Consider the following 14,410-nt stretch of genomic DNA (forward strand, 5'->3'; position numbering starts at 1 on the left):
GTTCTAAACAAGATGGAGCCAGGCTCTTTCAGTGGAGCTAAGTGACAAGACAAGAGGCAAAGCACAAAAACTGAAACACAGGATGAAACATTATGAAACGCTTTTTCTGTGAGGGTGACTGAGCACTGGCACAAGTTGCTCAGAGAGGTTGTGGAGTCTACATTCTTGGAGGTATTCAAAAGCCATCTGGACATGGTCCTGGGCAGTCAGCTCTAGGTGGCCCTGCCTGAGTAGGGCGGTTGGACAAGATGATCTCCAGAAGTCTCTTCCAACCTCAACCAGTCTGTGATTCTGTGAAGTTGCCTGTTGGGGCCTCTGCAGGGAAGCTAATGAAGGAAGCAAGGTGAGAGACTCATCCTTTTGATTTATTACTTGTGTCTTATATGCACAAGGTTATCTTTCTTGAAGTATCTCTATGCAATTTTTTTTTTTCCTTTTTGTACTTACTGGATTAACATTTAGGCTCAGAGGTACTTGGGCTATGTACAGACACAGATGGCTCATGAAGCATAAAAAAGGCAGCTATAAAGAAGAAACTTTGTTGCTTTGTCTTCAGAAGTGATTTTTTTTCCTGCTGTTTGTTTGCTGAAACATCTAAATATTTCTAGGTTGTGTCTGCTGTCCCCAAAATGTACTAGAAAATGGCATTTTTTGTTTGGAACTTGATGCAGTTTCTTGAATACTAAAAAAATCTGTTCATTCATTACCCCTACCAGCCCTTACTGATGTAGAAGTGACACCCAAAGAACTAGAAGTGTTTATTTCCTTGGGTGTACGTTGTACTCCTAGTCTTGAAGTTCCAGACCAAAGCAATGTGTTTATTGCCTTTTGCTCTATTTTATATATTAATTACATATTACTATGTATTATACATTGAACATGCAGTCTTCACTTGATAGAACACAGAAGATCTTTAACAAATGCTACAACGATGAAATCTTTCCACTGTACTTGAGTACAGGAACATCGTAACACTTCTCAAGGGATTTCTAAGTAGGCTGCTTTCTCAAGTTTTCTATGAGGAAATATCAAAACACTTAGAAAGTGGCTGCTTCACATTCAGAAAAAACAGGTCATTTCTGGCTTTCTGTAAAATATAGTATGGAGTGCACATTGTTGCTCTGTGTCAGGTTTTCCCCTCCATCTTCAAACCACCACATTCATCTGTCTTTTGCTTTTAATTTCTCAATATTTTCTACTGTTTAAAAAAAGCTCACACATGTGACATTGCTCTTACTGGACTGATGTTATTTCCCATCTGGAAATAACATGTAAATTATCATTTGTTTATATGAACTAGAAAAGAAAAACAGTAATTTCTTGCTTTCATTCAACAGTGATAAAGTCCAAATTTATTTCTGGACAAATGAAGACCCTTTGGTCTTGGTAGTGGAACTCCTATAAAAACAGAGGTCACAGTTCTAGGCTACCTGAACTCTTGGAGAACCCACCCTCTTTGCTTACCCCTCTAGTTTTTATCAGTCCCAGCACCTTGTGATGCGTCCACTTGTCCTGGACCCATGGACATCCTGCGAACCAGCAATGACTGCTCAGCATGCAAAATCTGTTCTTCAGGAATTGTGACCAGCTTATGAATACGGTTACCCAGAACAGCCTATTCAAAACAAAACCGCCATAGTTTCAAAATTACAAGAACGAAGCATGACAAAACGAGGGTGCATTGTCATAAAAACAATCACCCTCCAAACTCTCAACAGATGTACTCTTACTTAAAAGCAAAATAGGCCACAGAACAAATACAAGACTCTATGAAAAAGCTGGATATATAATGGACACAAAATACTATAGACAGTTTGCAGACCCATCACAATAATTCCATTAATTCTAGCCTGCTGGGTTTTGCATTGATTCACAGGCTTGGCATATGACTATTAGGACTCAATACAGCATGGCATTGAAGCGATAACAGTGCACACTGCTGACTTGAAAGGTATTTCAGTAGGGATAGCAGATACCTGAGAGCAGATTCTTAGGTGGTATAATTTCTTGTGGCTCTAATGGATATTAGCCCTACTGATTTACTTCTGCTGAGAATCTAGACTACGGGAATTCCTTGATGCTCAGTGCTATCATGACACCTGCCAAAATGTCAATACGAGAATGTACCATAAAAATATGACTCCTTGATAGAAATGAATGTAATTTTAAGATCAGTCATTTGTGTTAGCCAGATTCTGTTCTCATCTTAATAGAACTTTTAAATATCTGTTTCACCACCAGGATAAATGGCTGAGCATTATCTACTGAAAATGAATGCAGAACTATAAAACTTCAGTATAATCATATAATTTATTTCCTAATTTACCATTAGTATAGAACCAATCTTCTATTGAAGACAACTGTGTTGGCAATTGGGTGCTATATATTTGACATGTAGAACTAAAATCTGTATTCCTGAGAATGCAGTCTTATGAAGATTTTTATCATCATTTTAAAAATACCTCACAAAGGGAAGTAATTCATTATTATGCTTATTTTATAGCTCAATAATGGGATGTTTAGAAAGGTGAAGTGAGTTTTTCAAGAAAGTCAGTAATGGGAAATAAAATATTGTAAAAATGACAATGATATTTTATTATAAATGTCATTTTATAAAATGACAAAATTCCATTACCTTCAGGGAGGGCAAAATTTCCTTTGGAGTCTTAGATATAACCCACCTGTCTAGTTCAGCACCTTATTCGCAAGGAAAGGTATCCTCAATCTTTTGCCTACCATGGAGCACACCTTTTAATAATCCCATAACTTCCCTGGGACTGCAACGAATTATTTCATTAAAAAACAGGGTTAGAATTTGAGTTCATCTTGTTAGCTGTAAGAATGGAAGACTTATAGACCACAGAACCTCAGGGCTCCATAATCAACCACTGATTCATGGACAGCTGTTTGAGAGACCATGCTGAAATTTATTACTTTGCAGTAGCTTAATAACCTGTGTTTTAGGTATCCTTAAGGATTTCTAAGCAGTTCTTGACCTTTGTTCACAAATCTTTTTTTTTTTTCCTGGTAAAGTGGTTGTTGACTGTGCCACATGGATCATTTCTGTGTACACTCTAACCTGTAAGCATCCACAGTCACATAAGGATGTATGAATGTGGAGCTGTAGACAGCCCTGAATTCCAATGACTATACAAGATGAGACCTGGCATGAGAGACTGAAAGAGTTAATGTCTCAAACATTGTGGCGACTCGAGGCGCTATTTGCATGGCGAGGGCAGGTCGGTGAGCACGGGGTGGGGGAGAGCGAGGGCGGGAGCGGGAGGTGCGGGACGTGGAGAGCGCGTCGGAGGACGCGCGGTTCCGGGTTCCGCCGGACCTGACCGTGTACGGCCAGAGCTCACACAGGGCTGATCTGAGGAAGCGGCTTGCGACCGCCCGAGAGACCCCTCGCGACCACCCCCCTCCCCCCGCGCCTGCGCACAACACTGAGAACTTTCTAGAACAAGAACCATGTAAGTCCTGAAGGGGCGTGCCTGGAGGCGGGGATTAGCCTATAAAAGACACGCCCGCCAGGAAGCGCGAGCGCGGTCACCGTTGGAGGATTGCGATGTCTGTCATCGCGGGACCCAAGGGCGGTGATACTTTTTCTTTCCTCCTTTCTTCTTCTTTCCTTTTCTCGCTTCTCTCTTCCTCTACTCTTCGAATATACGCAAGTTTGGGATAAATTGTGACGGGCTGCCCGGAGAATAGCTCCATTGTCAGATCGCCTCTGTTCGTTCGTTGAGCTTGCCAGTTCGTTAAGTCTGTCCGTTCGTGGAATTCGCCAGTTAGTAAAGTTGCTGGCCAGACCGTTCCTCTGGGTCATTGTCGTGACTCTACCGACCACGCGGCTCTGCCGAGCAGAGATCGGCTTTTGTCGGTACACAGACTGTCGGGGAATCGAAAAGATTCACCCCTCTCGCAACCCACAGAGTGGGACGAGACACCTGGAAATGGCGAGACAGTGTAGTCAGCGCGACTGCCAATGAAAGCAATGTACTACAGCCAACGCTTGCAAAATCTGCATAGAATGAGGAAGGACTACATGGAAAATAATGGGGAAACTTTGGAGGCATATATTTGAAGGACTTCCCCCAAGCATTGCAGACAGCACAAGAGGGAATGCAAATGTAACTAGTGAAAGATGGCAACTGACTTGCTTGGAAATTATTGTTAGCTGCTTGTTGTGGCAGTGGTTCTGAACAGTTCTTCAACCTGGTACTTGTAAAACAGTGTTAGCTTACTTTCTGCAGATTGATTACCTCTTACAACATCCTTTTATTTATCTGGGTAGTGTTTGATTCTCTGAACAGCTTCAATGGCTTCCATAATAGTGTCTGTTCAGGAAGATTTTATTCTGAGTATCTGAGTCTGGAATTTCACAGCTTTAGGTTTTTTTTCTCAGTAAACTTGTCAACGAGAAGGCCTCAATTTAAAAAAAAAAAGTTCATTTCCGAAATTGACTTTCTGACAAAAGTAATGATGAAACTGATATAATAAAAATGTGCCATAGGGAACTGCTTTGTTAACAAACGGAACAGTATTGTTTCTACAGTAGAACGACACAATTGGTGAGGAAAGTCACAGATCCGGCTATAAACAGTTGGGTGTGTATGGGTTGTACGGTGATACCCACTGATTACCTGCAGCTGCTTCTCTCAAAAGATGGAAGATTTGGCCACTTAACAGAAATCTTTTAGTTTCAGGCCAGTTATTCCATGGCATGATAACTTTTTTTTTTGGCAAGTGTTTTTTTGAGGAAAGTGGGAATGTACTCTTTGGGCCCTCTTTGAACCTACTTTCTCGAGTGGGACAAGATGGGGCGGGGGGGGGGGAGGAAAAAAAGACAAGAATTGGAGTAAATATTTCTCCAAGTTACAGATGAAAGACTATATGAGGTACGGGGATCACATCCACAGCTGCATGAACCCATATAGCTCTTTTGCTGAGCCATACAGAATTTTACTCAGTATTGCTTACAAACTCATTTATTGTCTCTGCCTCCTGGATTCTTTTTAGAGCTACAGGTAACATAAGTTTTTTAATTTCTTCTCTCCCTGCACACCTTCAACCTTTGTAAGTAAGGTGTTTCTCAGCAGGAATAAGGGAGGCATACATGGAGAATTTATTATAAGTAAATTTTATGTGTGTGTTTATATTGAGGTTATTTAGAAAGTTATAATTATCTTTTTTTTTGTTAATTGAGGAAAACTGATACCAGATCAGTTAGACATGCTTCTTAACTGAGTTGCTTTTTATAGTATTATAGTTTACATACTACTTGCACTCTGCATAGCTGATTTTTTTTTTTCTTTAAAAATTTACTGTTAAGTTGCAGACTTAGTTATCAGAAAGGCAATACAAAAAAGTCTTCCTAATGGTAGTGGATTTTGGTATACTCTAAGACATCTTGCTGATTCTGTAACTCTATTAAATGTATTTTCTAATAAGTTAGTTCTGTATACAATGCATCACATAAATTATATGGGGTATTTTCACTAGAGATGGAATCAATTTCAGCTTGTAGTGACTTGATAGTATGTTTATTATATTCTAATAATATGACTTTTGTATTAATTTGCTTGTGATCGTTTGACTTGTTTGAATTCATCTTTTCAGTGTCTTTTCATTGGTAATGGTTGGAAATGCTATTATTAATAAATTGTTTTCCAGTGATTTGGGGTTTTTTGGGGGGTGGGGTTGGTTTTCTTGTTTTTCTATGGATGGATGGATAAATACTCTCAATGGCTACAATGTAAATAAAAAATAATTACACTTATGTCAGTGGGTTATTACACGGAGGGGAAGGGCAGATTTCAGCATGCCACACCACGGTTAAGAAAACACAGTTCTGTTGTTACCGAAGATGTGTTCCAACATCTTTTTACAAAGGGAGGCTGTTCAGACTGATTTTAATTTGATGACTATTTCCTTTGGACTTGTTTGCTTTTATTTTAGTTTCTTCTCTTTTAAATATATAAGCAATATCATGTGATGTCTGTTTTTCAGTCATTTAGAGTAGTACGTTATGTATGTCAGAATTAAGAAACAAAATCACAAATATTTGAAAAAAATGTCGCAATCTGATTACAGCATGGTTCCAGCCTTTTCCTATAGGACTCTTCATCAGCAGTATTCATAGAATATGTAAACAATTCACCTTAAGCAGGGAGGAAGCAATAATCCCTGGTCAATTGGGCCACAATCATCATTGCACTATAAACAGCTGGTGGTGAATAACTACCATCCTTACAGAGAACTCTAGCATGCACAGAATGAAATGCTTGCTAACTGTTGTGTGTATCCCTTTTTTTAAAATATAAAATAATCATTTCCATTTATAGTGATGTATCTGTGTGTTTATAAACAGTTTTTTAAATTAAAAGGGAAAGAAAAATGTAAAAATGAAATGGATTAAAGGTCAGTAAATATTCTACCAACTCAATTTTAAAGAGAGACATGAAACAATTATTTAAGACATGGGAGGGAATAGCAAATCAGAAATAAAGCAATTATATCTATGGAATTGGGAAAATTGGAGAGAGTAAAAATAGCCAATAGTACCTTTAGAGTTGCAAGGAAAAAAGGGGGAAAAGTGAGATAAAATGCTATCTGTAAGAATCAAAATACTAATACCTTCTATTATAGATAATAAAATATGATTATAAAATAATTTGATTGTTATTATGACCAAGTTATCCACTAATTGCAAAATATTAGGGGCCCAGTTCACCCAGGCTAAGACATCTAGTGTCATTTGAGATTGTCAGGGCCCTGAGTACCCTAACAGGCTTTAATGGCCCTGACCAGCCTCACCTGGGACCCCCACCCTTACTCGTGGGGCCATTTCACCTCAGGCCAGAGCCATAGTCTTGCTCTAGTTATGCTGTCCTTGTTCATGGCCCCTCCTGGCTGATGTCTGACTCTTGCATTTGTCTGGTGCTCACTGGGCTGTTGGTGGGACCTGTTACTGTCAGCACATGGTTCTGCCCACCTTGCTCAGGTACTGTACCGTGTTGGGGAGGCACCACTTGTGCTGGGGTCACCCTTGGCTCCTGGCTTGTTCTCCCCTTATGGAGCAGCCCTGCTCTTGCTTCTGCCTGACAGAGATGTCCTAGTTACCACTTGACCCATGCAGTTGTCTCACATACGGTATCAGACCTACGGATGATCTGTGCCCTTTCATAGTAGTAGCTGGAGGCAAGGTGGGATAACTGATGGTATCTCAACTAGCATCAGATGCTGGTGTGGAAACAGCTGATTTGACCCCTAGGTGTGATGTGTTTCCATGAACTTTTGCTTTGAGATTGGTCGCTGTTGTGATTGAATGCTTACTATGTCGCTTAAGCAGAAATTTGGTCTTCATTTGAACCTTTACATTAATAGAGAATTAAGATCATTATTTTGTGCTTATGGCTTTTTGCAGGTGTCATATTTCCTATTTGAATGTTTCTTCTCTTACAATTGGATCTATGTGGGTTTTTTAATTGGTTCAGAACTAACAGAGAAGAACATGGCTTTATTTCACTGGAACAGTGGAAAACATTTAAGCAGAAGCAAAATGTAATTAAGGACAAAATTTGCTCCTGATATCAGTTATCTACTCTGGACTTGCATCACTTCTTCTTTTTTTAAACATTTAGTAGTCAAGATTTTAGTTTTGTTTCTTTTTTGGTTTGTTGTTGGGTTTTTTTATTCAGGAGACTTAATCTTCAAGAGTAAAATGTTAGGGCATTGGTATAAGTCTGCTTGATTTCTAGACTGATTCAGAAAAAGTGTCACAAAGGTGTATTTGTGATTCACTTCTAATTTATATGGTTCATGGACAATGAATGTGATAGGCAGGTCTTGGACTCTTGAGTGCTACCTTTGCTTCATTTGCTGAAACAATTTCTGTGAAGTGTCTAACTCGAGATGGAAAGTAGTTAAGATGATAAGCTTCCCCCCATTGTTACAGTTCTTAGCCTTCTTGATTCACTTAGCTTTTTTTAGCTAGGGTATTTATATCCTTCTTGTGGTGACAAATAGGAATTTCTCAAGCAAGTATGTGTGTAATTATATGTACGTTTTTATCCCTTTCCATGAAGTGATAAAATATCTTCAGAAGAAATCAATATTTCCCTCTTTCTAAAATTACGTTACATTTAATAGGTTGCTTTTCTTAGTTGTATGTGGTCCTGATGAGACTCAAGTGAAAATGTTTCTGTTTATTTCTTTCCAGCAGTAAAATCAGCTTCAGATATGCCTTTCTAGTTCAATTACATTTTCCTAAGAGGGGGCAAAAAAAAAAAAGGCACTGGTTCTTATTATTAGTGTCACTTATTTGGTGTTTACATCTCCCAAATTTTGTCACAGTCTCAAATGTAAGTCCAGCCAATTTGAAGAGTTGTTTATTGGCAGGGATTCCTCTGCCATTCCAGGTAACTAGCTATTTTGCTCATATGTGTGAAAGACTGTCTGTCTAGCAATCTATACTCTCTTGGAGGCAAAGCTCATTACTCCTTGACCAAACCTCCCTGAAACTGGGAGGTTTCACACTCTCTATAAAAACATTTTACTCACTAGAACAGTACTACCATTAATCACGTCTCACCTCCCCTGCCTATCCCTGCAGTCCTCAAAGACAGTAATAGTATGGTATTCAAGAATAAAAACATCTTCTTTTTAATCTTTTCTGATGTATTGTCTTTTAAATGCCTTGTTTCTGTTGTCTTTCTCTCTGCTCCCTCTCATTTGTCTACATTTTTAAAGTATGATGCCTAAAAGATAGACAAGCTGAAATGTCATGGAAAATGAGAGTAGAATAGCAAACTTGTGCATCTTACACGAACACTTTAATAAGTCACAGAATGAGATTTGCTCACTTCTTTTCACAATTTCATGCCACACAAATGGCATAATCTGTACATCTGAAACATTTGCTCTCTACCTGGAGCTAAGTCTTATTATAAACTACTGACAAGGACTGAACCCAGAGCAGGTCTCTACAGAACCCTGTTTGATGTCAGACTGAGACTTACCAAAGGATTGCCTGTGCACAATGTTTTGATTAGTTTTTTGGGCCTTTTTTTTTTTTGGTAGCTGTGCACACAGCATACAATAATTTCATCTTCACTATGTTTTCCTAATTTCTCTGAGAATGTAATGTAGAACAGTTTATGACTTCTTCCTCCTTATCCACTTAGCCTGTCAAAGAGGGAAAGTCAATTGGCTTAAAGCAGTTTGTTTCTTGTCACTTTGTTATTCTTTCAAGGCTTTGTAAATGGATTGTTTAATTTGTTCCAGTATCTTCCTGGATACTGAAATGAGGCTGACAGGTCTATAATTTTCTCATACACTTTTTTTCCTCCTTTAAAAGTTAAAGACTAAGTTTTGTCTTTTGTTGGCCTGTGATACATCATCTACACTCCAAGTCATGGGAAATAATCACTAATGACTTGGAGATTGCTTTTACTACTACTTCAAATTCTTGAGGAAGCCCTGGTTACTTAGACACTTCCTTCTTATTCAAATATTGCTTAATCTCTCCATAAATAGGTGATTGCTGGCTATAAATAACCATCTAAATTCTATTTTCAGTGCTATGAATGACAGGGATATATTGTTGAGGAAGTAGAAACTGAGTATTAAAAAGATGTAGGGAGGAAATTATTTAGAATTTAAGGAGTTAACTAGCTCAATTAAATCCTAAGATATAAAAGAGTTATAAGCTAGGGTCATATGCAAGAAGTTCTCTTTACTTAAAAAAAAAAATAAATTAGGGTCATGGGGCTGAGCCTTCTTTAAAAGTTGTACGTTGGTCCTTAAATTCTTTTGTAGTTATTTTAAGTTCAGTGATAGATTTAGTTTTGCCTGCTTAGCTTGCCTGTGTATGGAATCAAGAGCTGGACTCTTACTCAAGAAGTACGCAAGCTGTGGATTTTAAGAATCACTTTGCACATTCAGTCTAGGAAAACAGAGAATATTGTACCTAATTAACTGAGAATTAAATAACATCTTGCAATTTGTATATAATTTCTTTACAGAATTAATTTCTGTAGGCTTTTTCCTACCTTCGTAATGATTTTAAATCTAAAAGGGTAAGACACTTAGTTTGAAATTCCAACTAATTAAAGGAATTCTGTATTTTATTGATTTCTTGCCAGAAGAGAACAATTTAAAAGCAAGCAAGATTACACTAGGGGAAGCAATAGCCCCTAGCATATTTGATAGTGTATTTCAGCATTTGAGTTTCAGAGTTTTATATGCCTTTACCTAATGCATTATATTCTTAGGGTTTTATCTGAGGTCCAGCTACTATCTAAATTTTAAAGTAAAAGGAACAAAAGTAAAAGGCTGCAAACAAAGGCAAATCTTGTACAAGGTTAAAAAGCAGAATAAATAAATGAGAGATCCTACTCAATCTGACATATATTTTAAACACGTACTCATTATGATATTCTTAAAGGTCACAGATTATCTCAAACTGCAAGTTACCTTTTAGATAAAAACGTTGATTATAACTAAAATGATTGTAAATTTGATTTAAATTGTTCTTTTCTTTGAGAAGTGTCTTTTGCTCTCTCCTTTTTCTTGTTAATTACTGTGTGCTAGCAGAAAAGAAGCCTCTACCACAGCTGCGTAATAGGTGACATATAGTAATACACTGTATAGACAATAGTAGTGAAACTGCCTTTATTATGTATTTACATATATTTTGAATATATGCTTCACATGGCCAAATGCAGGCTTGACTCCCTATTCATACAATGGAACTGTTACAAGCCAGACACAGGTCATCTGTAAACTGAACCTTTCAAGGATATTTCTGAGAGGATGCTAATTTAGGTATCTGAAAAAAACATGAATACAAAAAGCAGTCATACACTTTTTGCATTTTTCCTAATTGCAGCTAGAAAGCCTATGTCCTACAAAATACGTCAAAGCTTTGGGGAAGTAAACTAGGTTTAGAATGTGGAACTCATGGATTGTATACCATAAACCTATTATTAAGTTATTTTAACATTTCTGTGCATTTCATATCAGTTATTAATCACAAGCCCCACTTTCCAACCTAAAGGGAAAATTATTTATTATCACAAATGAGGCTTCCTAAAGTTAGTTAAGGTAGGGCTGAGACTAGAATGAAAGATTTATAATTTAACACAGCCTAGTTTTCATTTTTCCAGCACAGAAAGACTGACAAACATTCAGATCTGGAGACTGATTTTTTTTTTTTTAAGCAATTTTTGTTTTAAAAAACAGAAAGCAAGCTCCAGTCTGAGATAAATTTGCCAGTCTGCACCTGAAATTTATTGTCCTAATTTGAAGCCTAGCTATTTTGGACCAGATGTTTGATCTAATGTTGTGCTATTTCCTATTTTGAGATGGGTGTTTCATGGAATATTTGAAATTGTTCTGATGACATAACTTTTTGAAACAAAAAAGACCTTTTGGCTCCCAGATAATTTTCTAGAGCACTTCATTTATCTATATCATCAAAGTAATCTTCTACTACAATAAAATATGAATGAAAATAGGCATTCTGTGCAAACCGACCATATTTATATGTTTTTTCATATGGAATTTTGTACATAGCTTCCAAGTCTTTCATTTCTCTATGCTACGCACTGGGAATTTCAATGCATTTGTACTGACGCACTTGTGTTTCATAACTCAAAATGCTTCAGGTGTACTAACTTTCATTTTTTGCATGATTTAGAAGAAATACAGTGGAGAATAGATACCTTCCCTAAAAAAAACCAAACCAACAAAACAACCAAAAAACCCAACTTTTCAGGTACGTTGTGGTAGTAATGTTTGAAACTGAACAGCTGAGTTCCAGACCAAGCCTGGGCCCCCTTGCTGCACCTGGCAATCCTGGTTTCATCTTATGCACAGAGTTATATCCCAGTGTCCTGGTTTCAGCTGGGATAGAGTTAATTTTCTTTCTAGTAGCTGGTATAGTGCTGTGCTTTGAATTTAGTATGAGAATAATGTTGATAACACGCTGATGGTTTAGTTGTTGCTAAGTAATGTTTACACTAGTCAAGTTTTCAGCTTCCCATGCTCTGCTGGGTGCACAAGAAGCTGGGAGGGGGCACAGCCAAGATAGTTGATCTAAACTGGCCCAAGGGCTATTCCATACCATACGACGCCATGCTCAGTATAGAAACTGGGGGGAGTTGGCTGTGGGGGCTGCGATTGCTGCTCAGGGACTGGCTGGGCATTGGTCAGTAGGTGGTGAGCAGTTGCATCACTTGTTTTTTTTGTTTTTCTCTGAGTTTTGTTCATCTCTCTCTCTCGTTATTTTCCTTTTCATTACAATTTATTATTATTATTATATTTCAATTATTAAACTGTTCTTATCTCAGCCCATGAGTTTTCGTATTTGTGCTTTTCCGATTCTGTCCCCCATCCCCCTGGGAGGTAGGAGGGTAAGTGAGCAGCTGTGTGGTGCTTAGTTACCAACTGGGGTTAAACCATGACACCCAGCTACAGAAAAGGCATGAGGCATAGCGCATCTCACAGTCCTGATGTACCAGGCATCCTCATTTGGGAAAGGGATGAAATAAATGGTAGTTGCTGCTCTACCCTAACATATGAGTGATTCTTGTCAGGAAAATCTGAAGCATGGGGCAATGGTATGCAACCTAGCTGCATTGGAAGCCTTGCATTTGAGGAGTTAGTGATCTTCGACAGACCCTGTCTGCTCTTCTGGGCCTTGTACTCAGAGCTTGAGAAGCCATTATATTAGCATGACTGTAAGTGAATCTTTTGGTGTGTCCCATGCTGGTCTGTGCTGCACACTGGTGGATGTTACGAGAGGTGACATTCCAGTTTGCCAGGAGAAGATCTATGGTTTTGTTTGTTACACAAAATAAAAGGTACCATGGCATGGGAGGAGGAAGGAAGCTCTCCACAGACAGAATCTGTGCAGCATGCCATGGGAAAATGCACCCAGGTCTGCCCAATACTGCACAAAAGTAGGGTTCCCAGCATCTAAAGGGATAAAAGAAGTACTTGCTATCTAGATTCCTCTTTTTATTCTACCTTATTAAACCAGTATTTTATTACGCCATTTGTCAGGCCTTTCTTTTTGAGATCCAGAAAGAACCCTGCTCCATCTCTCTCTTTCTCCCCTTTCTCCCCCACCCCTGGTGCAAAACACTAGTCCCTCATTGAAATGGTGTCAAGATGCAATAAGGCCATAGTTGGATATTAGGTTTGTAAGACATGACGTGGAGCATTTCTGGGCGATAGTGCAGACTCTGCTTACTTGTTGATATGGGCCAGCAATGTTATGTATGAATTAGTCCAGGCTGACCCTGGGAAGAAGTGACCAACTGGCTTCTTTGGGTTGGATAATGTCATTGACTTCTCTCTAGCTTCAGCCCTGTCCAGTCCTTCAGTGAAGCAGTAGGAAACTAGTGAGTCACTGTCTGCCCCTGCCTGCAAGCTATTACCAAATCTCCCTCCTGCATAAACTCTTTGAGTCATAATGTATTTATTATGGGGTCTTAGCCTAATGATATTTTTGCTATGAACACACAATGTAAGAGCTGATGGTCTAGGTAAGGCAAATGAGGAGGGTCTTAGGAATGTTTTGAACTTTTTTTTTTACAAAAATACACACATTTGCAGGACTGAGGCTATAATGTTACTTACCAACTTTTCTTAGTCCCTGAACATCATCTGGTTCACAGATAGGTATGTACACTTGCCACTGACAATTGAACTTATCACACTATTTTGTGGTCACACAATGCTGTTTTGTAAGAAAGATTTAGATACTCTAACTTGTACAGAATGGTGGAGAACTGAATTCAGTTCAACGTGTGAAACTTTGATGTATATATAGCTTCCAAACTACTTTAAACTAAAAGTTTTACCTCATCTCACCTAAATAACCAGATCCTGTTTCTACTAAAATGAATAGCAAAGTAGTTGTAAATACATTTAGATTTCTTTTTTGTTTAATTCCTTAGAAGAAATGCATAGGAAAATGTGACTGCTAAAACTAATATAAGATGCCAAGTTTTTGTTTCTGTTTTACATTATTTTTACATTGTATTTTTTTAAATTAAGCAATCAATGAAGGATACAGCCAATATGGTGTTTCTGTAAAAACAAAAATCTCATCTGTACAATAATTAGAATATAGATAGATGTTCCAGATGGTACACATGCAAAAAGAAGGCTAGCTGTATACCAGATGGTATTATGACCATACATAAAGCAACTGGATAATCATTGTAATATTGTGACATGTCATATTATATGAATAAATACTATGTTTTCCTGAGAAAAAGCTAAAATCATCAGTAAATTAAACTGCACAAGGCAGATGTGGCATTTATCCAGGAATTACAGTCCTAGAGGAACAGCAATATTGGAGGAGGAACTTAGAGGCTTTATTTCTTTAATTCAT

The sequence above is a fragment of the Mycteria americana genome, chromosome 1, assembly GCF_035582795.1.
Source record: "Mycteria americana isolate JAX WOST 10 ecotype Jacksonville Zoo and Gardens chromosome 1, USCA_MyAme_1.0, whole genome shotgun sequence".
Classification (NCBI taxonomy): domain Eukaryota; kingdom Metazoa; phylum Chordata; class Aves; order Ciconiiformes; family Ciconiidae; genus Mycteria; species Mycteria americana.